The sequence below is a fragment of the Equus caballus genome, chromosome 15, assembly GCF_041296265.1.
Source record: "Equus caballus isolate H_3958 breed thoroughbred chromosome 15, TB-T2T, whole genome shotgun sequence".
Taxonomy (NCBI): domain Eukaryota; kingdom Metazoa; phylum Chordata; class Mammalia; order Perissodactyla; family Equidae; genus Equus; species Equus caballus.
Window position 1 is genome coordinate 69466389 of NC_091698.1, and position 27987 is coordinate 69494375.

General features: G+C 48.2%; 1 long non-coding RNA gene across 1 annotated transcript; it reads right to left on the reverse strand.

Moving 5' to 3' along the window:
- Positions 1–22898: 22898 nt before the first annotated feature.
- LOC138917870 (uncharacterized) lies at positions 22899–27850 on the reverse strand. Its single transcript, XR_011426461.1, has 2 exons — positions 27726–27850; positions 22899–23131 (listed from the first exon to the last, which is right to left on the reverse strand). It is a non-coding gene; the product is annotated as an uncharacterized lncRNA (long non-coding RNA).
- Between the last annotated feature and the right edge of the window lie 137 nt (positions 27851–27987).

Genomic DNA, 27987 nt, shown 5'->3' on the forward strand with positions numbered 1-27987 from the left:
TTGTAGGGCCCCAGCGGCCCGGCCTCTGCTGACTGGCGGGTTGAAGAGACCGCTAACGCCTGGAGGTCCTGAGAGACTCAAGCGACGCGCGAGGCCGCCTTGAGCCAGCCGAGGCCAGCCGACAGGCCCGGACTTGCTTCTGGGAAGTGGGGACACAGAGTAGTCCCTGGAACCCGCATCACCCCCACTTGCCCCCTATTTTCGAGACTCACGTTCACAGGCAAACAGGCTCTGCGCCAACTTTCAAAAGGATGAGAACATACACATTTAACATTAGTTCGAATCACAAGTATTGAGAGCCTGTGAGGAGGCACTGCAGATGCCTCCAGAAACTCCCACCCCAAAGAGGGAAAGCCACAGACTCTGTCACACATGTGTTCACACACACACACAGAAGCAAACACACAGACCCTCAACTCATTTTCATAGACACACAAACACGTGTCCTCAGGCGAAACACTCTCCTGCACGGATGTATACTCCAGATACAGGCACAAATGAGTCCCTCCCGCATACGTGCGCTCACATACACAAACACAAATACGCATCATGCTTCTATCATGCTTCTCGCCGGACGCACGCAAAAGCCCATCCACACTGGTACCCCTTCCAGCAGCCAGTCCCTGCCCATCGACCCACCGGGGCTAGGGCCGGCCTTGCAGCGCTGTTTGCACCAAGGCCTCGGCACCAGATGGCTGAGAAAGAGATGGTCTTAGCCCGAGGTGGCCACGGGTCAGGGATCTCACCTGCGGCACCCTCTCTTAGCTCGCCCAGGTGGGAACGCGGGAGTTTGCCCGGAGCTTTCACTCGCCAATAGGGGGCGGGGTGCCTGTTCTGGAGCTTTATTCCGTAAAGCGACTTGGGCAGAGCCGCACTATTTATTGCAACTTCCCGCTTTTCTCTCCCTCTTGGAAAGCTAACCCCGAAAATATTTATTTAAACTGAGAAGCTATGCAGAAGTTCTGAAAATAAACCAGAGCAGTTACTCGCCCACTGCATAAATCTATACAAGCCAGTCCTCCACTCCGAGGGAGAGGCTGCGGCCCCCACCAGAGCCTGCCAACTGGACATAACTTTTGCAAAGATATTGCCGGGTGAATACAGCCACTCCTCATCGGCTTCCACCAAATAGGGTTCCCAGTGGCGTGTCGCCCCCTTCTCCCCGCTCCTCACCCGCTCACCCCGCGGCAGCCGCGGAAGCCAAGAGTTTTGCTCCGGCGACTCGAAGGACCGTAGCGACTAGAAGCGCGAATCTTCTTTTCTGCTCCCCTGTCGCGTTCGCCTCTCATTTGTTCCCAGTTAGGTCCCTTACCCACGCAACCCTAGAAGATGAAACGGAATGAAGAAGGTAGAATCCAGCCTCGAGGGCAACTGGTTGATTCATCTGCTTGGGGGCTTAAAAGCCGAGGGCTACTGAGGGCAGAGGGGAGCACGAGGACTCGCTGTGCTTCCTCTCAGACTCCTCCCCTCGCCCCGTGCTCCGCAGCCATCGTCTGGACTTGGGCCGAGCCTAGATACTGGTGTCCCTACCCCGAAGCGCATCTCGAGGGAGTGGTGGGTCTGCCTGGGGACCAGGCGGTGATGGCACGTCCGTCACACAAGGAGAGGTTAAACAGGGCCAGGGAGATCTGAGGAGAGAACACTGGGCTACTCCGTCCTCGATTTTCCCCAGTCCTCGTAGGAAACACCATTTCAGCCCCTGAGAAAAGCAGGGACTAGCCGAGTGCGAGCGCTGGAGTCAGGACGCAGGTATTTCGTCTCCGCGACTCCACCAGCGCTCACCTCTTGCCAGGATGCTCTGGGGCTCCGGAAGGGAGACATGTGAATGTTTTTGTGTTGAGGGGCAGATGGAGAAGAACCGAGGAGAGCTTGGGCTCGCGACTGGGCCCCTTCCTTTTTTGATGTTCCCTATCCCAACGCCACTGCCTTGGCACCCGGAGCCCTCACAGCAGCCTAGGGACTCCGGAAAGGGACGCGACTCAGTGCGTGAGGATGTACTGGGAGATGTGAGAAAGTGTGTGCGTGCAATAGGGTGAAAAAACGCACTGGTGTGCATAGATGGGGCGGACCTGCGCCCTGGGAGGGTGGCTATTTTTGAGTATGTAGGTGTGCGGGTGACCCAGTGCGCGCCCAGGGCACTCGGGAGAGCCGGGAAAGCCAGGCTATGCCTGAGCGCTCTGGCTCACAAGCCGGAGGCGCCTGGGGCTGGAGGAGCACCAGCCTCTCCTTTTGCGCCATCAGAACCTAACCCGGCGCAGGTTGGTCCTCGTTCCTGGAGCCGCTGCTGGCCGCAGGCGAGGTAAGCCGGGAGAGAAGGAGGTTGCTGTTGCTGGGTGCCGCCGGACAGTGGAGCCGAGCCTGAGCCAGAAAGGTCTCAAGTCCTGGTGTCAGGGTCAAGGCCTCCAGCACCGCCTCGCGGGAGTCTCTTCTCCAAACTCCGTTGATCGCTCACTGTGCGGCTGAAACTCGGAAATGGTTTCTCCTGGGTTGCGGGGTGGAATCAGAAGTGGAAAGGGTCAGACTGGGTGTCCTCCAATGGGGTGAGTTTTCCAGTCTATTTCCGCAGGGCTGCTCCCTAGCCAGGTGGACACTTTCTCCCCGCCGCCCAGCAGTCGAGAGAGTCTAAGTAACACCGTGTGGATGCTCCCGACGAATGCCTCCCTCGCGAGGCCCACTGGGCGCCCCTGGTTGCCTCAAAGGCTCCCTTTCTTGGAGGAACTCACAAACCCAAGAGGCTGGCACAAGGGCGGTCACGTAGGGGGAGGCTTTCTTTTGGATGCTAGCAGCCCTGGCCCTTGCCAGAGCTAAGTAGAGAACCACTAACGCGCAGCCCACCCGGAGTGCTGACTCACTGAGCAGCGCTTACCGGCCCCGACTCAGGCCTGCTTCGGGGACAAATGCCACAGCTCCGCCTGCTCCCGGCGGTTGACGCCTCCGCAGTCCCACCCGCGCCCTCGGTGCCAGGCCTGACGCGGCCCGCTTTCTGGGGTGAGTAGCCGGCGCGCTGCTCCGGGGAAGGTGAAGCTGTAGGGCTTGAAGGCAGGGAAGCCGGGAACCGCCGGGCTGGGCTGCCCCATTCTTCTGGGCTTTTGAGCTGGCGGCCCGACATACAGCCGAGGCCTGGGAGCCTTGGCGCATGGGATGCGCCGCGGACGACAAAATCATCCGCCACTCTGTCACCCCCGGAAGGCATCCTAGCTCAGGGGACTACACCTCTGCCAGCCCAGGGCACCCAGGCCCGACTGGGCCGGGCCTTGGATTCTGTGGCGGAGAGCTGCTTCAGTTGCCCCGGTGGAGGAGTCAGACTAGAGCCTCGAGGTCCCATAAAAAGAACGACGGGCGAGACGGAAAGGCGAGAGCAGCAGCGGGGGTGGACCTTGCAGAGCTGCCAGCCTCGATTCCCTTCCTTCAGGGCTTTTGCAAAGGCTTGTGTTGACCTGCCCAGTCTCGCTCTCTCACCAGCTCAAAAGCTCATTGCTGGCAGAATTATCCTGGTAACTTGCCCTGGGCTGTGGAGACTGGTGACTTCGTGGTCCCCAGAGTAACAGGTCTTAACTGCCATTTCTTGAACGCTTACTACGCGTCAGGCACTTCACCCACCCGGTATCTGTTTAATTCTCATAGCGGCCACACAAAGAAGCTTTTATTACTGGCAGATGAAACTGAGACGCCAGGTTCGGGAACTCGCCCAGAGTCACACACGTTACAGCCGCAGGACCGGCATTTGAACCTGGCCAGTCTGCCGCGCACGTTCCTCCCGGGGGACCGGCTGCAGGCGAGCGAGGTGCTGGCGATTGGAGCGGCTCCTCATCTGGGCCCCGGGTGGCAGGGGCGGCCGCAAACGACTCCCGCGAGGGTCGGAGGCAGCACTCAGCAGCGCGAGCGCGATGCGAAATGTCGGACGAGGACCGGCTCCAGACCCAGCTGCGGCAGCGGGAGCTCGCGGCCTCAGTGACCCGCTTAAGTCGGGTGATAGAGTTTATCTCCGAAACAATCAAGAGAATTCCCCAGTTTCCTCACTTGCCCTCTGCTATGCAGACATGACGCACTGTTGAGTACCTCAAAGGGGGGTTTCCACCAGGGCAGGTCCCTCGAGAGTAAAGTTGGAACCTTGGGACCCCGGGGTCTGCCTCCCTCTTCGCCCTCCTTCTGCGACTTCGGCCCGGTCTCCGCCTTTCTGCTCGGGAAGATGAAGCTACTTCGGGGACTCTGAGGGCTGAGATATGAGTCCTTGGCGGGATGCCCTCCTCTTTGTCTCCTCCCTGCCCCCCTTTAATCCTGTGCTGGCCAGTCGGGGACTTGGCTCTCTGGGAGGGAAGAGGAACGGGGCAGTATTTAAAGCGTCATTCAGTTAACAGGGGCTTGCTGCTGAGGTGCGAGGAAGTCTGGAAGGCAGGGGGAACCCAGACCCTGCTCTTCAAAGACCAGAATAGACCAGGCCCAGCCCCTACCCGCCAAACCCCATCTCCTGCTCCGCCCACGGAGATGTTGATGGTACAAGCGCTCTGATTCCGCCTCAATTAGATGATTGTCAGTTTCAAGACAGTGTATATGAAATATCCTATTGTCCCGAGACAGAGCCATTGGCGACCCTGGAAAGCCACTCTGAGACACCTGAATTAGCGAGGTCACGGGTCCAAACCTAAGTAAGTGAGTGAGTGGGTGGAGGTGAAGCGAGGCTTACTCAAGGAGGCCGGAAGTGTACGTCACTCCTCCCTTTTCCTCCCGAGGGAGAGCCAGGGCCCTGACTCTGACCCTGACCAGTGAGGGTAGGGGGCTGGAGAGAATCAGAAACAGAAAAGGTGAAGCTGAATACCTTCTAAGAGCAAAATAATATAGATATTTCTAGCATTTGTGTGGTACTCTGCAGAATGTCGATGGTTTCACAAACCTCCTATCATTTAATATCGCAATTATATAAGGTAGGCAGGAAAGTAATTCTTATCCCCATTTAACAGATGAGGACATGAGGCTCGGGATGTTGTTACCTGTGACTTTCCTGAGGCCCCAGAGTTAGTGGAGACTCTTTCCTCTACACTCGATTGTCCAGGTGATTTGTTGAGTTTGGAGGAAATAGCAGATGCCGAACCAGCCCCAAGAGTAAAGATTGTTCCCCTGGGGTTGGGGGAAGGATGCAGAGAGATGGCAGCCACCATGGAGATCTAGACACAGCTACAGAGACTTAAAGCAAATATACCTCAAAATCAGAACAAACTTGTATCTGAAATCACTAAAAGGAATGCAGAAGCAAGTCTCTTCTGACAGGCCACTTCCACACCAGGGAAGCTTGGGGCAGCGAGCAGAGGTGAGAACTAGAGCTTTGCTCTCTCATTGGGCTCAGGACCTGTCAGCTAAGGCTCCCAAGAAATGACAAGAGATGAATTGGGAGCCAGAGATTTCCTCAGAAGGTGACTTTTGTGGGTGTCCAAAGGGCTGTAGGTTGGGGTATTTTTGTTGGGGGGGGTTGTTTTGTCTTGTTTTGTTTTGTTTGGTGAGGAAGATTGGCCCAGAGCTAACATCTGTTGCCAATCGTCCTCTTTTTGCTTGAGGAAGGTTTTTGCTGAGCTAACATCTGTGCCCATCTTCCTCGTTTGGGGCGGGGGGGGGGGGGAGGGGTTGTATGTGGGGTGCCACCACAGCGTGGCTTGATGAGTGATGTGTAGGGATCCGAACCTGTGAACTCCAGGCCACAAAAGCAGAGCATGCAACCTTGACCACTATACCACCAGGCCAGCCCCCTGAGCTGTAGGTTTTTTAAATGGAGAAATGGGAAGAAACTCAAGACTTCTGTTTACTGTGAAAGACTACACCCTGGTGTCAGTTCAGAGCTGTAGATGAAGAAGTCAAGACTCACTTTATCACTTGTTATTGTTTAAAAGAGTCAGTTAAGCAATCACTCTGAAGGCAAATAATATTAAATAGGAAGAAATGAGGAGGAGAGTTAGGGACAAGGCAGGAGTAAAAACAAGACTTCACTTGAAAGGATGAAAATCTAGAATGGCTGGAGCCAAGGCACAGTTGCAGCGGTTAGGCAGGTCAGTGGGCAACACCTCCCTCCATGGAGACCAGGAACCAGGAGGGGCCAGGAAAGCACAAACGGGTAGTGCTACATCATCTAGAGGCAACTGGGATGTGCTGGGTGCCCAACTGGGGACCGGGAAAGACTGAAAATCCCACCATACCTGGTAGCTGTGTCAACAAAAGTCTGCCTCAGGCTCAAAGTCTACCCAACACAGGCCAGCTTGCAGCCCACTTAGAGCTGAGGCAAAGAGCAGGAAAAGAGACTGTATTAGGTATGGCTGCAACAAATAAACTCCAAAACAGGAGCTCATTTCTCAGCCACAAAACAGTATAATAGGAGCGTTTCCCGGCAGCAGGTGGCTTCCTATGGGGTGATTCAGGAACCCAGGCCCCCTCATCAGGTGGCCCCACTGTCACCTAGGACCTCAGAGTCCTTTGCACTTGGTTCCTGATGGGTCAGGACATGGAGGACAGGCATGGGAGGTGTGGGGTCGGGGGCAGGTTTGGATGGTGCATATCACTTCTACTCATATTCCGTTAGATCGAACTTAGTCATGTGACCAACTCAGCTGCAGGGGAAAGTGGGAAATGGAGTTACCTGTGTGATCAGGAAGAAATCCCAGGAAAAAGATTTACTGAGGTTTATGAACGGTTAGTGAAGGTTCAATGATTTTAGAACAGGGAAATCTGTACTCTGTAAATTTTCCTTTTTCTCTGCACCTGTATTTATTGTTGTTACTATTATGGGTTGGCAGTTTGTTTTGTTTTGTTTTTTGTCTTGCTTGTCTTGGTTCTTTTATAGTGAAGACAACATGTGAAGATACCACTCCTACATCATAAACTGCAAGTCACTTCACTTCTCTGGGCCTCGGTTTCCTTATCTGTTGCATGGTATATTAATTAGGGTAAGGCTAAGCTAGAATAAAATAATAAGAGTGGCTTAAGCAAAACAGAAGATTATTTCTCTCCCACATTGAAGTCTAGGAGTCTTGGCAGGCAGTTCAGGATTAGTCCAAAGTCATACTCCTCCCACTTTGTTGCTGTGCTGTGCATGACCTCAACCTCATGGCCCAAGGTGGCAGCAGGATGGAAGAAGGAATGAAGAACAAGGTGAAAGTCATATGCACACTGTCTCTTAAGAAAGATTCCTGGAAGCTTCCATACAACATCCCATTGGCCAGAACATAGTCACATGATCACACTGCACTGCCAGAAAGCATGTAAAATGTGGATTTTATTCAGGACAGCAGTGCACAGCCAAAACTCAGCAGTTCTCTAGCTGAGGAAGAAGAGGAGACTGGAGATTGAGAAACAGTGCATCTGAATTCGTGAGGAGTTGGACTTGGTGATCTCCAAGGTCCCTTACTGATGTTTGGTGTTTCTATAAAAGAAATAACAAGCAAAAACTATAGCAAAGTGTAAATTTAAAAACTTGTTTAAAAAAAAAACTAAAGCAATTTGTTAACAAAAACCCATGACTAATTCATTTGTAAAGTTACAACTCACACCAGTAAGAATATGCTTATTCCCTCCTACCCCCGCCAATATGTATAAAGCAGCTCCAGAATGCTATTGACTGAATTTACTTATAGTGGGACATTTATTATTATTTTCCCGTGCATTCATATGGAGATGTTTTCTGGGAGCATGGAAAAACACTGGGGGGATCTGCAACCTCTTTCACTGCTAATAGAATATTGAGGGCCGCAGAAAAGCTTCTCTAACTAGCTGTGTAGCCATACAAGAATCATTCCATTCCTTCATTCATTTATTCATCCATTCACTCATTCATCTATCCTAACATTCAGTAAATATTTACTGAGGACCTCTACCTGCTCGGTACTAAATGTAGGGATATAAATATCATTCTTCTCCATCTTCTTTAATAACAGAACTGTAGCCTGGCATATGGCTCATCAACTACATGACCTTTCCCAACCTCTCTTGTTAGGGTGACTTTGTGACCATGTTCTCTCCAAAGGAATGTGAACAGACATGATGTGGACCTCTTTGAGGCCTAGCCCATAAAATGTCCCACATGTGCTTTCCTGTGCTCCCTTTCCCCAGACTAGAATGGCAGTGGCCAGAGTCACCTTGGAAATCATGCATTGAAGATGGCGGTTACCATTAGCCTGGGTCCCTAAATGAATACATGAGCTAGAGCACTGTACACACACGTGCATGTGCGCGCACACGCGTGCGCACACACGCGCACACACACACACACACACACACCCTAACCTGGAACAAATGCCCTGGATTAAGTAAGAGAGAAATAAACTTTTCCAGTGTTTGAACCAACATGGTATTGGTATCGATTTGTTACAGCAATTTAGTCTCACTCAGTTGCAGAGCATCACCAACCTAAGTAGGCACCATTCATACTGTATTCTATGTGTCTCGGGAGCACAACAGCCTAATTAACAAACTAGATAAATGTGATGTGCATGCTAGGCAGAGAATCTCCAATGTAGACAGATGACCGGATCTGTGTCCTCATCTGTGAAATGAGAGCTCATCCTCTCCAACTCTAACATGTGCAATTCTATGCAACAGACCTCAAGAGGCAGCAGGGAACTCCAAAAGAGTGGACTTCTCAGGAACCAATGCTTTGAGTGAGAATGTTCTCTCCCTGGAAGCCAAGGAGGGTGGCAGCCTGTTAAAGAACCCTAAGAAACCCTTTCTTCCTGATGTGTGGGAATGGAGGGGGGAGGCAAAGAGGAAGGGAGAGTAGGGAGAGATCAGCTGAGGCCAGCAGTTAAAAACAATGCACAAGATGAGATTCTGCTTCACCCACACAGAGCAACCTGCACACATCTCCCCAGCTTCATCCCATGGAGAGAGCACTAGGTAGGGAGTCAGAAGATCTGAGGTTTTACTTCTATCCCCACCTTCCTGTGTGATCTTAAGCAAGCCAGCAAGACTCTGAACTCAACTACCGTGACAATAAAGGGGGAGGGGACTATCCATAGCCTTTCATTATATAGAAGTGACAGAGGAAGTCTGATCAGTGTGGAAAGCAGCCTGAAATCTTTGGAAGGAAGACCTTGAGAAGGGTGGCGTGGATAAGAGCGTTGTTCCTTTAGAACGCAAATGAATTTGGCAATATTCACACTATTCCACTAAACACTGAGTTGGAAGACAGCTATTTGAACCTACTGTTTGAGCTGCTGTGCTGGGATTTTTAAAGTGAGCTTTAGCGGGGAAAAATCTCCAGAGAAAATGGCAGAGTAAGGAACTCCAAAAGCCCACCCCTCCATAAAAACAAACAACAACAAAAATTGGCAAAAACTGTCAGCAGCAAATTTTTCAGAACTCTGGAAACTAAAAGCTTGAAGCAACCCAGAGAGCACTCATTCAAGAATATGGCTGAATCTCAGTAAGAACAGCAAGATTTGTGGCATTTTAACTTACCCTAGTCCCAGCCCCCACTCCTCAGCTCATCTATAGCCTTGAGAATAACAGCCCACACTCCCAGTACCAGTACAGGAGGGAGTGAAATGGACCTCACTCACAAATTGGCCTTAGTTCATCTGTATGGTGGCTCCCCAGAAGACCTGCTCAAACATTTATATTTATCCTGCCAGCCTGACTGGAACTCACCTTCTGCTAAAGCCAGGGGACATTTTTCAAAAACATTTACAGGCAAATGTTTCAGACTCTCCTGCCTGAGGCAATGGATAACAGTGGGGTAAAGAAAAGACTAACCCAAAAGCTTGGTAGGAAAGGCAGAGGAGTGAGATGCTTTGGGGAGTAAGGTCTTTGAAAAGCTCCAAAGTATTCCTGAGATTCTAGAAGGCCATGCTGAGGGCTGTGTGCATGCTCAGGAAAGACCTGAGAAGGCTCTAAGCTTTTACTTCTGGCTGTCCTGAGGCTCTGCCACAAGCAGGAAGTGAAGGCTAAGGCAGAGTTGTAAACTTCCTGGCTGAGTGTTGAGCGCATGCCCAACATGCATACTGAATTTCTCTGCAAAGACTGGGGGATTTTTTTGCTTCCAGGTTATTAAGAAAATCTCTCTCCAATCATTAGCTGACCACTAAGCTAATAGAACAGAGACCTCAGTGGCTGCACAGGACAAAGAATGCAGACTTTCTTAAGAAGAAGAATGAGGAGGAGGAGGGAGAGGAGAAGGGGGAAGAGGAGATTAAGAGGGAGAAATTAAGACATTTCCTTAAGTCAGTATCCTTAAGTACTACCCAAAGAGCCTCCGTTTTGCAGTGAATACTGTTTACAGAACCACGCCTCTCCTTCCAGGGTGTCAGAAGATTACTCTTTTATTCTTTCATTATTTATTTATTTATTTATTGTTGAGAAAGTCCAGAGAGTTGTGGGAAGAGCTGTCTTCTCTCATCTTCTAAATGACTGACAGCTGAAGCTAGAGGCCAGGAGGAAGAAGAATTAGGACCCTGAGGGAAGGGTAGGGGTGAAAAATAGAGGAGTCCACAGGACTGGGGAGGGAAACAAGTAAAAGATCAGAGAGGAGAAACAGTCCTTCTAAGCTGCAGGGTGGGTTGTTACATCTAGCCCCTTCTCTAACCAAAAAGGAGGCACAACACCTGGTGGACCTCTCTGGGTTTTGGAGGTAACATTTTCCTCATTTCGGTGTGTTACTCTAGCCCACCGGAAAAGCACTGGTCTCTAGCCCACTCTAGTGACCAGAAATGCTGCTAGTTTTGAGTGAGGCCCAAAACAAGAGATGACTCTCCAGCTGCTCTGCGCTTGGGCCATGTGATCCAGCAGATCCAATGATGCCTGAAGTGTCAACAGCAGATTGGAATGCTGTTTGGAGCCTTTGGTGGCCCCTTAAAGGTGAATTATAGCATAGGCCCTAAGGATTTTGTAGCAAAGCCCTGCCATCCTCTGCAGATAACCACTATCCTTTCGAGAAACAGCTTTTGGCCTACTACTGTGCCTTAGGAGAGACTGAACACTTAACCATGGGCCACCAAGCTAATATGTGACCTGAGCTGACCATCATGAACTGGTGTTATCAGACCCATCGAGCCATAAAGTTGGGCATACACAGCAGCATGCCATAGTCCAATGGAATTGGTTTATACATGATTGGGCTGAGCAGGCCCTAAAGGCACAAGTAAGTTACATGACGAAGTGATCCAAATGCCCAGAGTCCCCACTCTTGCTACACTGCCTTCTTGCTCCTAGTCTGTACTTATGGCCTCATGGGGAGTTCCCTATGATCAGTTGACAGGGGAAGAGAAGACTCAGGTCTTGTTTGTGGATGCTTCTGCATGATCTGTAAGCACCACCTAAAAGTGGACAGCTGCACCACTACAGTCTCTTTCTGGGGCATCCTTGAAGGACAGTGGTGAAAGGAAATCCTCCCAGTGGGCAGGACTTTAAGCAGTGTACCTAGTTGTCCACTTTGCTTGAAGGAGAAATGGCCAGACATGCAATTTTGTACCAATTCATGAGCTGTGGCCAATGGTTTGGCTGGATCATCAAGGATTTGGAAGAACATGACTGGAAAATTGGTGACAGGAAATTTGGGCAAGAGGTATGCGGATAGACCTGTCTGAATAGGCAAAAAATGTGAAGATATTTGTATCCCATGTGACTGCTCACCAAAGGAAGACCTCAGAAGAGCAGGATTTTAATAATTAAATGGATAGGAAGACCCATTCTGTGGATACCAGGCAGCCTCTTTCTCCAGCCACCCCTGTCATTGCCCAATGGGCTCATGAACAAAATAGCTGTGGTGGCAAGGACGGAGGTTATACATGGGCTCAGCAACATGAACTTCCACTCACCAAGGCCAACGTGGCTATGGCTACCACTAAAGTGCCCAAGCTGACAGCAGCGAAGACCAACACTGAGTCCCCCATATGGCACCATTCCCCAGGGTGATCCGCCAGCCACCTGATGGTAGGTTGATTACACCGGACCACTTCCATCATGGAAGGGGCAGTGTTTGTTATTACTGGAATAGACACTTACTCTAGATACAGATTTGCCTTCCCTGTACACAATGCTTCTGCCAAAACCACCATCTGCGGACTTATAGAATGCCTTATCCACTATCATGGTATTCCACACAGCATTGCTTCTGATCAAGGAACTCACCTCACAGCAAAATAAGTGCAGCAATGGACCCATGCTCATGGAATTCACTAGTCTTACAATATTCTCCACCATCCTGAGGCAACTGGCTTGATAGAAAAGTGGAATGGCCTTTGAAGACTTAATTACAGTGCCAACTAGGTGGCAATACCTTGTAGGGCTGGGGCAAGGTTCTCCATAAAGCTTATATATGCTCTGAATCAGTCAAATATATATGGTGCTGTTTCTCTCATAGCCAGGATCCATGGATCCAGGAATCAAAGGGTAGAAATGGAAATGGCACCACTCACTATTACCCCTAGTAACCCACCAGAAAAATTTTTGCTTCCTGTTCCTGCAACCTTATGGAGGTAAGGAAGAGTATGTTTGAAATACAGGAGAGCCCGTAGGGCATCTCTTAGTATTACCACTTCCTGTGATCAAGGTCAGTGGAAACTACAACAACCCAATGCAGGCACGACTACTAATGACCTAGACCCTTCAGGAATCATCCCTCCAGATGAAGAACAATGACCAGCTGAGGTGCCTGCTGAAGGCAAAGGGAATACACAATGGGTAGTGGAAGAAGGTAGTCATAAATACCAGCTACAACTATGTGACCAGTCACAGAAATGAGGACTATGACTGTCAAGAGTATTTCCTCCTTATTTTGTTATGAATACATTTGTGTGTATATCTGTATATATATTAAGCAAATATCTTTGGGTTTTTTACTCTCTTATTCCCTTATCATGTAACATAATATGTACTGACTTTATATCATACTATTTAAGAATTGTTAATTGTACACCATAGTATTTATATTACTGGACATCAAGGAGAAGAGTAAACATCACTCAAGGACTTTACCTCCTCTTCTAGGGGAAAGGGTTAGTGCACTTTCAATTGTACTCAGGATAGTTCTATCCTGTTTGGAATTATGACCTTGTTATTGTCTTTATTTGTAGATTAAATATGGTTTAAGGAGATGCATATCCCAAGTTGACAAGAGGTGGAGTTGCGATGGTTAGTTTTATGTGTCAACTTGACTGGGCCACAAAGTGCCCAGATGTCTGATTAAACATTATTTCTGGGTGTTTCTGTGAGGGTGTTTCTGGAAGAGATTAGCATTTGAATCAGTACACTGAGTGAAGCAGATTGCCCTCCCCAGTGTGGGTGGGCATCATCTAAACCATTCAGGGCCTGAATAGAACAAAAAGGAGGATAAAGGGGGAATTCTCTCTCTCTCTAACTTACTGCACGAGCTGGGACATTGGTCTTCTTCTGCCTTTGGCCTGGAACTTACACCACTGGCACTCCTGGTTCTTACACCTTCAGATTTGGCCTGGAACTTACACCATTGGAGCTCCTAGTCCTCACGTCTTCATACTTGGCCTGGAACTTACACCGTTGACGCTCCTGTTCTCACACCTTCGGACTTAGACTGGAACTTACACCATTGGCGCTCCTTGTTCTCACGCCTTCGGACTTAGACCGGAACTTACACCATTGGCGCTCCTTGTTCTCACGCCTTCGGACTTAGACTGGAACTTACACCATTGGTGCTCCTTGTTCTCACGCCTTCAGATTTGGACTGGAACTGCACCACTGGCTTTCCTGGGTCTCCAGCTTGTAGATGGAAGACTGTGGGACTTTTCAGCCCCCACAATCACATAGTTAATTCCCTGTAATCAATCTCTTTATTTATTATAAGACCTCCTTTTGGTTCTGTTTCTCTTGAGAACCATAATACACCTCCTGTTGCCCCTCTAAGGTGAGCCCAGTATAGACTGATTAGGTGACCCAAGGAAAAAAATAAGAAAAGAATTATTTTTCATACTCCTTAGTACTTTGTATGTGTGCTTGATAGGCTGTTGGTATCATTTTCTTTCTGGTAAGGGACTGTACCTTCCCACCTCCGCACAGACTGCTATTGGCCCCCTTTATTCAGTTTCCTCATCTTTCTTAATAATAGAACTTGCAGTTTGTAGCTGGACACATGGCTGCCCAGAATAAAGATTACATTTTCCAGCCTTCTTTGCAGCTAGATATACCACATAACGAAGTTTTAGTTAATGCATTGGAAGTGTTGTATACAGATTTCCAAAAGTGTTCTTGGAGGAAGAGGATCCTTTTCTTTTCCTGTCCTCCTTCCTGCTGACATGAATACAAATGTAATGGTTGGAGCAAGCACAGCCACCTTGGACCATGAGGCAGCATGCTAAAGTTGATGAAGCAGCCAGACAGAAGGAGCCTGAATCACAGAACTTTGGAATAGCTATTCTAGGCCTAGACTTCCTACCCCGCACTTCGCTAATGTAAAATAGAAATAAACCTCCATTTTATTTAAGCTACCAATCCATCAAGTTTTCTGGCACAGAAAACTTGTGCAGTCATATCTAATTCTAACTAAAAAAATACCTTTCCAAATCCATGGAGGGTAACCCTCCTTCCTGGAGCCCGAAGGCCTTTTATGTGTGTAATTCGCATTTATTCTCTCAGTATTTCTCCAGGCTGTAGTATTGAGTCTGACGATTCCTATTTTACAAAGGTAGAGAAAACTCACATGACACTATTCAAAGTACTGCTAAGGCAAAGAAGAGGGCTTAGCTGACAGGTTGTAACTCCTACTTCCCCAGTGCATGCTGTCCCCACCAGAGGGCATTACGAAAAGGTAAGTTACAGCACAGCCAAGACACCGGAATGAAGAAAGTTTCCAGCATTCAGATCCCTGGATGAATTTGTCTGGACTCAGGAGGCTACCAGAGATGCCCCTACTTTTAGTTAAGCCTTTTCTCAGGCTGGCAGTCTTAGGAAGAATCCAGAAGCAGACAGAGAGACTAAAAGATCCACAGATGCTCCTTCATAGCTATGGGAGATGATGAGCTGTTGGAAGACAGAGAGAATTGACTTTATCCCCTTCCCAGCCTGTAGGATCAGTACCAGAACTATTTTTACCTCTTTTTTTTTTTTTTTTTAATTTTTGAGGAAGATTAGCCCTGAGCTAATATCTGCCTCTAATCCTCCTCTTTTTGCTGAGGAAGACTGGCTCTGAGCTAACATCCATGCCCATCTTCCTCTCCTTTATATGTGGGATGCCTGCCACAGCATGGCTTGACAAGCAATGGCATGTCCACACCCAAGATCCAAAACAGCGAACCGCGGGCCACCAAAGTGAACATGTGAACTTAACCGCTACATCACTGGGCCAGCCCCCTTTACCTCATTTTTATAAATGATTTGGAGGATCTTGGTGAAATCTCTAGATTTTCAGATAACATATGCTCTTCTAGGGAGTGAAGGGCCAAGAAGATAAGAACAAATTCAGGAAGATCTCATAAAGGCACATAAGTGGGCAGACCAGGGACAGGTAAACTGAGGCAAGCCAGTAACAGACTGAGGGTGGATAATGACCTTATATTTTATATTTATATATATATAAATTCATGGGCTGGGAAGCTGGAGGTGGAGGCACAGGGATCATTGTTAACTATTCTCCAAAGACATTAACCAATGAGCTGGTGTAGTCAAGAAGTTCAGTGCAATTCAGGTGACCATTAATCAAGAGTATATGATGTGCCAGGCATCATATCTAGTGCCAGTCTGCAAATACGTGCAAGATGTGGGTCCTGCCTTCACAGGCTGCATGGTCTAGTTCCAAGTGCCACCAGGAAGGAGTTTGGACATATTCTCCTTCCCTGCCCTCTGGGACATTGTATGCAAAACTGATCCCCGTGCTCAGAAGAAGCCACAAGAGCTGGAGAAGTCCAAAGAAGAGGGCAAGTGTCAGCCACCATGCACTGGTTTCAGAGGTAAGGGTTTCTCTCTGATCTCAGATCATATGTGACCTCCTCTCTGAAGCCCTGCCTAATTGTCTCCCCTGGGAAGAACTGACTCACTCTTATTTGAGTGCCCCACAACACTTTGTAAACAATTCTACATTCCAACTACTTTTTTACATCTTTTTTTTTTTTTACATACAGGATACGTCTCCCTTCCAAATACATGAAGGCCAAGAGCGTACTTACTTTGTGTCATATTTAGTATAGTATGTGCATATAGTACATGCTCAATAAATGCTTGCTAGATTAATGGAAAGACAGAAATACATTCCACTGGTCTCTAAACTTTTTTGTTCATAAACTGCATCAGAAAAAAAATTTGAGCATGCTCCACATGTGTATTTTAAATACATTGTATACTACATTATGTACATTATAAAACATATAAAAATAATTAAAACTGGATGAGGTATAAAATTAGCTATAACATTTTTAATATGTTATTTTTTAACAGGACAACGATAACAATGGTAGATGCAAATTCATATTTCAAATAACCTTGATAATTTTGATTGGTTTTTGGCCTGACCTCATCTGATCTGATTAGGATATCATTGTTTTTACCTCATAACATGGTAGAACGAAGTGTCACCAGAAGCTGAGCAAGTGCCTGTTTTGCCATTTTAAAATATATATATTCTAATAGACTATTTTTAGGATTTAGGTTCACGATAAAATTGAAAGGAAGGTACAGAGATTTCCCATATAGTCCCTGCCCCTACACATGCACAGCCTCCCCCGTCAACATCCCACCCAGAGTGGTACATTTGTTACAATTGATGAACCTGCATCGACACATCGTCATCACCCAGAGTCTGTAGCTGACATTAGGGTTCACTCTTGGGGTTGTACTTTACATGAGTTTGGACAAATGTGCAATGACATGAACCCACCACCGTAGGATCACACAGAATGACTTCACTGCCCTAAAATCCTCTGTGCCCTGCCGAGTCATCCCTCCCTCCCCCATCCCCTGACAACCACTGATCCTTTTACCATTGCCATAGTTTTACCTTTTCCAGAATGTCATATAATTGGACTCATATAGTATGTAGGTTTTTCAGGTTGGCTGCTTTCACTTAGTAATATGCATTTAAGTTTCCTCCCTGTCTGTTCATGGTTTAATAGCTCATTTCTTTTTAGTATTGAATAATATTCCATTATCTGTATGCCCTGCAGTTTACTTATCCTTTCATTGCCTGGAGGCAATTATTAATATGGCTACTATAAACACCTATGTGCAGGGTTTTGTGTAAACATAAGGTTTCAACTCCTTTGGGTAAATGCCAAGGAGTGTGATTGCTGTATCATATGCTAAGAATATGTTTAGTTTTGCAAGAAACCGCCAAACTGTCTTGCAAAGTGACTGTACCATTTTCCATTCCCATCAGCACTGAATGAGAATTCCTGTTACTCCATATCCTCACCAGCATTTGGGGTTGTCAGTGCTCTGGATTTAGGCTATTCTAATAGTGTGTTGTGGTATCTCATTGTTGTCTCCATTTTTTTTTTTCATTGTTCTGCTTGTATTGATTTAGTTTTTCAATCTAAAGAATATTTGCAAAAATCCTTTTAAGCTTCTTCACTATTTGGGGATGGGTAATTTCCTTGAAACTATCCTGGGGCTGGCCTGGTGATGTAGTGGTTAAGTTTATGCACTCGGCTTTGGCAGCCCAGGCAGGTTCAGATCCCCAGCACGGACCTACACACTGCTCATCAAGCCATGCTGTGGCAGCATCCCACATAGAAAATGGAAGAAGACTGACACAGATGTTAGCTCAGGGCCAATCTTCCTCACCAAAAAACAAAACAAAAAACTGTATATAATCATCCTGGCACTCAAGCAGCTCTGTAACACGAGGAAGACAAATGATTAAAAGGCCCACTGTCAGTCCCTTTGGGGAACATCCACTCTTCCCTTGGAGTATCTTGATTTCAGCAGGTGACACATTTCTACCTGAAACATGGCCTGAAGGAGGGCACCAGCCTCAATCTATATATGAAATATTAGCAAAGCTTCATTTTAAATTTTATAGAGAAAATTAAAATATGAACAAAAGTTCTATTATTTTCTTGCCTCACCCCAAAGGATCATTTTGTGGATAGGGTCATAGATCTTAGGTATTTAGGGAGGCCGCCTTGAAACTTGAAAAGGAGGTTTTGAGTAGAGAAGAAGGACTAGATTTAGTAAGTGTAGAGTTAGAGGGAGATAGAGAAAAGCTCATTTCAATTCAATAAGTGTGGTGGTTTCAAAACACAGTGGAAAAAGTTTTTCTCTCTCTCCCATCAAGAGGCAGAATTTATCTGCCTTCCCCTCTAACCCAGACGGGCCTCTGGTACTGTGCAAGGAGCATTATCTGACTTCCCAGGTTGGTCAGAAAAGGCCATATAGCTTCCACTTGGATCCTGGAAAGCTCCCTCCTGGAGCTGTGAGCCAGACTTCAGCTAAGAAGCCCAGCTTCCCTGAGGCCTCTGTGCTGGAGAGCTCACGTGGACGTGCTCTGCTCCACAGGCTCAGCCCAGCCCAGCCTTCCAGCATCCCTGCCAAGCAGCTTCTAGCTTCCCTGGACCCTCCAGACCTGCTCATCGCCAACTAAACGCCACCACATGTCCTCTGTCGATGCCACATGGAACAGAAGAATCAGCCAGGCAAGCGCTCCCTGAGTTCCTTAGGCACAAAGCCGTGAAAGATAAGAACATGGTTGCTGTTTCAAACCACTAAATTTGGGGTGGTTGTTATGCAGCAGAGGATAATCGGACAAGACGTAAACTGTTTCTCAGGCTGCCTTGGGAGGGAGTGGTTGTGGGCAGTATTCAGTAAGAGCTGGAGGAACATTTACCAACGGTGATTGGGAGGTAGCTGTGTTGTCATGGAAGCGTGCTGAGCTTGAAGTCGGAAGACACTAGCAGATCCTGCCACTAAGCAGCTGTGACTCCTTGGGTGAGTCACTTCACCCGTGTATTTCACTAGGTTGTAGTGAGCATTAAAAGAATTGTGAGAGGCCAGCCCCGTGGCCCAGTGGTTAAGTTCACACACTCCACTTTGGTGGCCCAGGGTTTCACTGGTTCTGATTCTGGGCACGGACATGGCACCACTCGTCAGGCCACGCTGAGGTGGCGTCCCACTTGCCACAACTAGAAGGACCCACAACTGAAATATACAACTATCTATACTGGGGGAATTCAGGGAGAAGAAAAAAGCAGAAAAAAAAAGATTGGCAATGGTTGTTAGCTCAGGTGCCAATCTTTAAAAAAAAAAAAAAAGAATTGTGAACACCATCTGCAAATTGGAAAGGACTCTGCTTTCCTCGGGTTATGGCATTGTGGGAGGGAGTCCGGCATTCGATGAGCCATTGAATTAGGTAAATTAACTCTGGGATTCCATAAAAAGAGAGGCAGTCCCACTTCATGCAGTAAGGCATAAACACGTGTATGCGCCCATGGATGACGTAGTGTTCAGGATTTCATCTTTCCAGAGACTGCTCAGAGGTAAAGCCGGAGCCTGTTCTCCTTGCTGCTTCACCGGCCTCTGAGATCTGAGACTGTCAGCCAGGCAAGACAGGCAGGCCATCTCGTTATCAGGTTGAAAATAGAAGCAGATTTTAGACGCTCTAGATCTGGATGGCAGATCTCTCTATGAGGAGGCTGGGGGGTGTTTGGGGAAAGCCTCAGAATTTTAAGGGGATAGAGAGCATAATTATGGCTTGCCCAAATTCTTCCTCAGTGCTCCAAGTCCACAAGGACAATCAGTATGTATTTCTGACAAGTTTGTTTATGATGCTCAGATTAAAAAAAATCAAAAATATTGACGGTATTTGGAGAAGAGTGGTATGGAGAAGGTTTGCTATTCTAAGGGGTATCAAAGCCCTAAATACCAAGGAGGGGAGTCCCAGGCAGTGACTCACATCCCTGGTTTGCAAACTCAGAGCTGCTGTTCCTGACGATGGAGGTGCCGAAGATAAAGTTATGGTGCCACCTGCTGGAGAAATGCAGGCTCGATTCCCTCGCCTTCAGCTTCTGTTCCTCCCTTACACTCAGCTCTAAAGTTCAACCCTCCGGAGATCCATGAGCTGCGGGGGAGCCACATCCCAGCCTGGTGGGAAACCACTGTCCTGCTTATCAATATGCCCTCAGCTTTTCAAAGCCTGTGCTTTTTGGGTGGAGAATTGGAATGTTATAAGCCCAGCAGTCTTTCCCCAAACTGGGATAGAATCAACATGTTCCAACCTCTTAAAAAGGTGGGGCCAGAAGAGAGATGGAGTCCCTGGAGGTTGCCATGTCTGCAGAGCAGCAGCTCTCCCTGCCAGCAACCATGATGAGGGCCCTCTTTCCAGAGCCTTCAGAAAGGACACTGCTGGCTCTGAAGAAAGAGGCATGGGCCAGTGAGAGATGGAGCATCTTTCTGGGCACATGAGCGAGCCCACCAAGATCTGAAGCCTGAACCAACGCGGATGAATTTGCAAGTGCCCCATTCTGTGTGGACCGGGTCTACAAGGCTCCGTAATGACCCAGTGATGGCGGGCAGATGCCTTGAAAATGGCTCCCCCCCTCCCAGGGATCATTAGAAAGCTATTAAGGATGTCTAATTATTTCCTAGTGCCAATAAGCCAGGCAAGTTTTCTCACTTTTACGAAGATAATTAGAAGGCCAATTATTTTTTATGCACATAAAGGCATGAAATCTTAGCTGCTGTCCCTGCAGCTGTATCTTATTCTGCCCCGTGACAGAAGCTGCTCTGTAGCACTTCATTATGCATTAACAAGAACTGGGTTTTTCAACTCCGCACCACTGGTCCACCTCAGGTTAAGGGTTAGTCTGAAGGAAGCACAGAGAGAAAACAGAGGGCAGTCAATCTTTCGGTAGGACTTTTGGGGTAAGGCCGTGCATTCTACTTCAGAATTTGTCCCACCCAGCTCTAAGACAGCAGTTCTCCAATTTGAGGACACACCAGAACCACTTAGAGGTTTGTTCAAACGCAGATTTCTGGGCCCCACCCCCAAGTTTCTGATTCAATAAATCTGGGAGGAGGGGGGTATAATTTACATTTCTAATAGGTTCCCAGGTGAAAAACACTGCTCTAAAACAAGTGTTTTTAACTCGGAGTCCACAGCTAGCCTCCTTCCCTCTCTGCCAAGACTTTAATGGATAGGATTCAAAGGGATCCTTGACTTGGGGAAAAAACGACATTCTTTATCTTCACTAGCTTCTAACTGAAATGTAGCTTTCTCTTAAATTATGAATTCGACAACCAACCTCTGTAGTATTAGCAGTGATAACAGATATTTTCAAGTCCCATGATAGTCGTAGCAGGTATCTGCAAACATCATCTGTGCACATCGTGCTTCAGAACTCCAGTGGTTATTAGTCCTGCCAGCAGATCTGATTATTTAATCCATTAATGGAGAAGCACATACAGTACATCACTACTTTGAAAAAATATTTTGATAACTGTATTTCAAAATGACTGGTTTCCTTTGAGAGGTCTTCTGTATTTCGCTTTATGCATTTGGAAACGTTATTCAGACTGCCCAGGGAGAAGGGGAAGGAAGGCAGCCCCAGAGCACAAGAGAAGAGTAAAAACCTTGTTCTTAGGGTATGAAATTAATCCTCAAGAAGAATTCAGAGCTTCCTTCCAGGGGAAAGTTTGACAGAAGTGAAGTCAGTGCTTGGATGGGCAAGGGCGGAAGGGACACCCGCAGCAGGCCTAGAGACAGGCGTGTGGACGAGAGGGCCAGGTTGTCAGCACCGTGGCCCTGAATGGAGAGCTAGAAAAGTCAGCAGCTGTGCTGTTCACACTATAATTAGATCGGGCCTCTTAAAACACCACCAGCTCAGTTTGGAACAAGCAGTGGCAATAGCAACCACAATGTAATATTCAAAATAGTGTTAATTTCTATCAGGAGCCATACGGTTTATTAAGGATTTGAGTGTGTGATACACTTTCTTTGGGAGACATGATGGTGGTCATAATTTTATGACGTGCGGAGATGGCGAGGCCATTTGCTCAATAACTGGGGGAGCTGAGCTGCTCTCTCAGCTCCAAATCCTGCACTTCCCAGCCAGTTGAAGGAATGCGCCTATGTGTGTGTATTTATGCAGGTGGCAGTTGGGAGATACACCTGCTGTCGTGAAATCCTTCTTTATTCCTCCTCTAGGCTAACCCGTCCCGTCACTGCTGTCTCCAGATCCAAACCCAAAGTTCTCCTCTATGTGGCATCAAGGAAAGAACCTGGGGTCTGGAGTAGACTTGAGTTCCATGCTGATTCTACCACTGCGAATTTGGGTGATTCACCTGACATCCCTGGACCTGTCTTTACATCTGTGAAACGAGTATAATGTCTCCCTTGCATGGCTGTTGGCACACACTGGGTGCTTAGCAAGTGCCAACTGTCATCAATATTTCTACTAGCCTTGCTCTTATGGCCACACACCATCACCCTGTCTGCTCTCCTGTCCATCCTCGCCCTTTCTAGCCTGGCCACACCTCCTCTCTCTTCTTCCACCTTACCCCAGCCTTGCTCACTCCTCCTAAATCTCCTTCCCTATCGATGCCCACTTCTGTGCCCTCGTGAACAGCTCACCGGCTGTCTCCAGCTATGCAAAAGAGGACCTGATTGTGCCTCCTTTGAAGGTCATGAGGGACCAGCGTGGCTGCTGACAGTTGCCTGAACAGAGGAGCTGGTCAGAGGAAAGAGAGGAAAGAGAGTTTCACATGGCAAATCTTCCCCAGAAGAGTTCAAATCTTTCCAGCATATTTCTTAGCCAGAAATCGTCTGGAACTTGCTTTGATTTTTTTCTTCCCCTCTCCCGTGTGTGTTGAGACAAGTCTCTCAAACCTGTGGCTCTGAGTGCAGGCCCCGCACCTCTGCATCATCCCCCTTCTCAGTCCACCCACTCCTTCTGGCTCCAGAGAAACACACTGAAGCTTTGTTTAACAACTGGGAGGGACTGGAAATGTCAACACCTCAATGTCCTGCATGCAAACGATTTAAGCCTTTTATTTGTTCTGTGTCCTTTGGCAAGTCACCTATCCTCTGTGCCTAGGATCAACATATCCTGGTAGAGGGAAGAGGCGGTTGCTTCATTTTCCTGTGTGCTGTGGAAGGGGTGTTGGAGGATTCAGCGAAAGCTGAGAGAGAATGATGGCTCTGTTGCTAGACCCAAGATTCACAGTGCTTTTCCACATCCTCTTTCCCATCCATCCTTGATACCTGCCTCCAAAAGAAAGAGAGGACGTCTTCAGTACAGGAGAGACAGACTTACAAACACAAATGACAGCGTGTTGTGCTAAGTGCTGTCCTGAACTTACGTAAAAACACTCCAGGTGCGGGGGAGCGAGTGACTGATTCTGCCTGGAGTGGAGCAGCCGGGCTGACAGGTGGTGACACACGAGCTGAACACGGTGGGCTGAGTGAGAGGGAGGATATGCGGTAACTCCCCATCTTGGAGGATGATGTGCCACTAACCCAACTGGGATATTCAGGAGGAGAAGCAGGTTTGTAACAAAGGATGAGGAAAAAAATAATCCATGTGGATTCAGATGTGCCGGGTATTTGAAATAGGAAGACATGCCAAGTGTTCGAAATAGGAATAAGTACAACACAAGAGCCCCTGAACCGAGGGCCTCCCAAGGCATTCCTCAGGGAAGAATGTGCCAGAGAATAATAGACAAGGAAAAATAATAACTATGATAATTATAATTGTTATTTATTGAGCACCTACTAAGCGTCAGGGACTTGCTCAGTGCTTTGCTTTGGTATTTAATCCGCAAAACAAAACCACAAAAATTGTATCATTGCTCTCATTCTACAGAGAGGAAAATGAAGCTCCAAGGGGTTGCACAACGAGCCCATCATCACCACCACAATGTGCCCGAGACCTGCTCACCCGCACCTGGAGTGAGCGCCCAGGTGGGACCCCTCAGGAGATTTCTTTAACTCCAGCTACTGGCCAAAGGACCAACAACCACCATGGGCAGAATGACCCGCTTGCTGTCCCTTCTCAATTGGCTCTGAGATTCAGTGACTCCATCAGTGAGAAAAAAACCATCTAGTAAGAAAGAATCAAGAGCAACAGCAAGGGCCGGCCTAGTGGCTGAGTGGTTAAGTTTGTGTGCTCCGCTTCAGCGGCCCTGGCTTCACCGGTTCAGATCCTGGGAACGGACCTAGCACAGCTCATCAAGCCATACCGTGGCAGGCCTCCCACATAGAAGAACTAGAAGAATCTACATCTAGGATATACAACTATGTACTGGGGGGTTTTGGGGGAAAAAAAAAAAAAAAAAAAAAAGGAAGATTGGCCCTGAGCTGACATCAGTTACCAATCTTCCAAAAAAACGAGCAACAACGAGAAACACCCAGCCTGGGAAACAATGTGGACAGCCCAGCAGGTCCAGGCTACAGGCCCTCACCCACCTCAGTTGGCCATGGGGGTGTAAGCCGCCAACAAATGAGGCGGGAAGGGAGCCAGAGAGAGCTGGAGGGGACCTTTCTGCCACTGGAGCTGGCCTGGCAACTCTGACCCCACTTCAGCGTATTCAGATGCTCTTCTTACTTGACTGGGGACTTACATGTCCTTGCCAGGACCCTGATGCATTACCGAGGCAGATGGAGAGGAGGGGAGGGACGGCGAGCAGAGAGGAGTCTCAACATCCCCACTCTCTCTCCTATTAACTCAATGGGTTCAATAGGCAAGCCCAAGATGCTGGCATCCACCCCACCTCCACACCCAGCGAGGAATCTTCCAGTGTGTGTGGGGCCTTACCTCTGACTTTCCCTGAGCTCCCCTGGCCCCAGGCGAGGTCAGAGGGGCAAGTCCAGGAAATGCCAAAAACAGAGCTGAAAGCCAGGCAGCACCCTGGACAGCTGGCTCCAGAATCCCTGAGGGCCAGGCCAAGGAGCTGTACGCCCGCAGAGCCTGGGAGACTGGGCTAGACCAGGGTTGGGGGGCTGCCTAGGTCCACACCAGACAGGGTCCTGCCCACAGCCCGGAGCTTCTCTCTGAAGCACTGCAGTTCGCCCTTCCCACACTCCCGCCTCAGACAGCCCCTTGGTCAGCTCTGGGAACGTAAGGATCACCTTCTCTCTCCCTCCTCACCTCCCGGCCTGGGGCAGGGGAGTTCTGCTGCTGCTGCTGTTTGAAAAGTGAGACTGCGGTGGCTTGTGCTTACCCCAAACTTCTGTCAGGAGTCCTAGAACCTTAGCTGCTCTCAGCTTCAGTTTCCCCATCTATAAAGTGAGACTAATAAATCAAATGGGACAATACGTGTAGAAAGCCACGCACAGAGCCTGACCCAACAGTGGTGGGCACTCAGCAGCCACCGGTGTGCCTCCTCGCCTCCCCGACACCCTGCTCTCAGCCCCACGTTTGCTCTCAGGACTCGGAGAGGAGCACGGCCACACGGCCCTGAGCAAACCAGGCCCCTGTGGCTGCTGCTGGGCTGACGTCCCACGGTTGGGTCTGGGGAGTTCCAGAACGAAAGTTTCAAGAGCCAGGATGTTCACTCTCCGGTTGAGTGGGCACTGGCCTCTAGTGTTTGAAGGGCTGCTGTGCTTGGAAAAAGGGAGCTGACTCATCCTGAGGAGGCCCAAGGGGTGGATAATAGACCCATAGAGGTGCTATGGGGAGAGAGTCATTGGCTCAGCAAGGAACAACTCTTCAGTGGCGAGTCCAGAGATGGTGTGGGCTGGCTTCAGGGGTGGTGAGTTCTCCGTCATTGGAGGTGTTCAAGCAGAGGCTGGGTGAGGTCAAGAGGATTTGGGACTGGAAAAGGGAACAGAGTAACTGACTTTACACCTCCCCTAATGTGGAGCTTCTGAGTCTGTGGAAATGGGTGGCTGCTAAGACGCATGATTTGAGAAGGACTCTTCACCCCAGTTCTCTCTTCTGCCCTTTCCTAGTGCATGAGAGCCCTTCATTACAGATTCATCGCTTTGAGTCAAGGCACTGTCCCTTGCAAAATGCCAGACTCCCTAGCTGGCGTCACACTGATCCATCAGAGCGCTTGTAAAGGTTCCGATGGGGGAAGGCAAGAAGATGAGGATGGAGGACATTTGCATTATCTCAACCCTTTTTAGGGAGTGAAAAAGCCCTACTGTGTTTTAAAAGAATATCAAGTATAAGCCCAGTACTGGAAGGGATATATGCACTGCATGGGGTTTTTTTCCATTTGAATCAGTTTGGTTGACACATGCTTTCAGTTCTTATTCAGTTAAAAACAAGACATATTAAATATATCCTCATTGCTCTATAAATGCACGCAGCTCATTCTGTATATCAAAAATAATAAATAATGGTAATAAATACCAAGAAAATTAAAAAAGTGACAACCCAGCCTCAAATATGATATATCCAGAACAATCCAGAACAATAACCCAACACAATACATCGAAGTGCCACACGTGAAAACGTGCAGCACGTATATCTACCCCAGGACTGGGCTTATACTTGATATTCTTTAAAAACACAGCATGGCTTTTTAACTCCCAAAAAAGGTTGACATAATGCAAAACAGTGCAAGTTATGGCGTCACTGAAGAATCAGGTCCCTGCCCTTCCCTGGGGGATTTCTCCATTTGATAGGAACATAGAGTGTGTCATGGGAGAAGGAGAAGCTCTTTGGGCAACATGTAAAATACGCACTCTGGACTCGAACAGATACTGGTACACTTACGTTCACAGCAGCACTATTCACAATAGCCAACAGGTGCAAACAACCCAAGTGTCATCAATCGATGAATGAATAAATGAAACGTAATATATGCATACAATGGAATATTATTCCGCCTTAAAAAGGAATGAAATTCTGATACATGTTACAACATGGATGACCTTGAAGACATTACGTTAAGAGAAATAAGCCAGTCACAAGAGGATAAATACTGAATGATTCCACTATGAGGTACCTAAACAGTCAAATTCATAGAGGCACAGAGTAAAGTTGTGGCTGCCAGGGGATGGGGGGAGAGCAGAAGGGGAGGTTATTATTTAAGGGGAACAGAGATTCAGTCGGGGAAGGCGACAAAGTTCTGGAGATGGATGGTGGTGACGATTGCACAACACTGTGAATGTACTTAATGCCACTGAACTGCCACTGAATTGTAAATCTTATGTATATTTTACCACAATAAAAATAATTACACACACTGGAGTTTGGAGTTCAGACAGGCTCAGTGAGGAAGGCTGTGGGTTATGTTTCTAAAGACACAGGCTGCTAGCCCTTTGCCATGAACACCTGTCCACTGTCCCCCAACGGCTGGGGTGGGGGCTGGGACCCAGGCCTCATGTTAGTGGGGAAAGAGGTATTGGTAGGGCTTAGGGCAACCCAGCAAGGGGTTCCAGGACAAGCACGTGGTGGATGAAAGGGTCTAGAGTGCCAGGGGTTGTGAGGAATCACCCAGCAGCCCCACTCAGGACTGTGCACAGGCCCCGGGGTGATATAAACCTGGCTGGACTGATGGCTATGGAACATGGAGTTGACAGGTGCCTGAGCAGGCAGTAGAGGCGGCTGGAGGAGAGTTGGGAAGCTGACTGGGGACAACAGTCCTGAAAGCATCCTCCTGTTAGGAAGGGGTCCTATGTCTGAAAAGGTGTCCTGGGATAGTGGGAGTTAAAGAATGCCTCTGGAGGCAGGGCTTAGAACATGCACTCATTCGGTACCTTGAGAGTGGGATTATTTGGTGCCCCACTGCCCCTGGACAAAGCGGCAGGCTTTGCACCAAGACCTAAGGAGGAAACAGCAGGGAGAATGCTTCTGAGTCAATACAAGGAATAACTGGCTAGAACAACGAGAAACGGATTAGGCTACCTTGGGAGGTGGTGAGTTCCCCGTCACCAGAGGTATTCGAGATAAGCTGTCCTCTGCAGATTCGGAGCCCCATGTATGCTGGCCTGCTTGGTTATGAGAGGGGCAGGAGATCCCCAGAAGAGGAAGTATTGTCTGAAGGAGTGGCTGCGGCTTTTTTAGAGGAAGTCACTAATCCTCACAGGGAGCCAATCTGGCCCAGGACACTAGCTAATCCCAAACTGCCATTCTGGGGTTTCCTTTCATCCGGGTGCCTGGCGCAAGG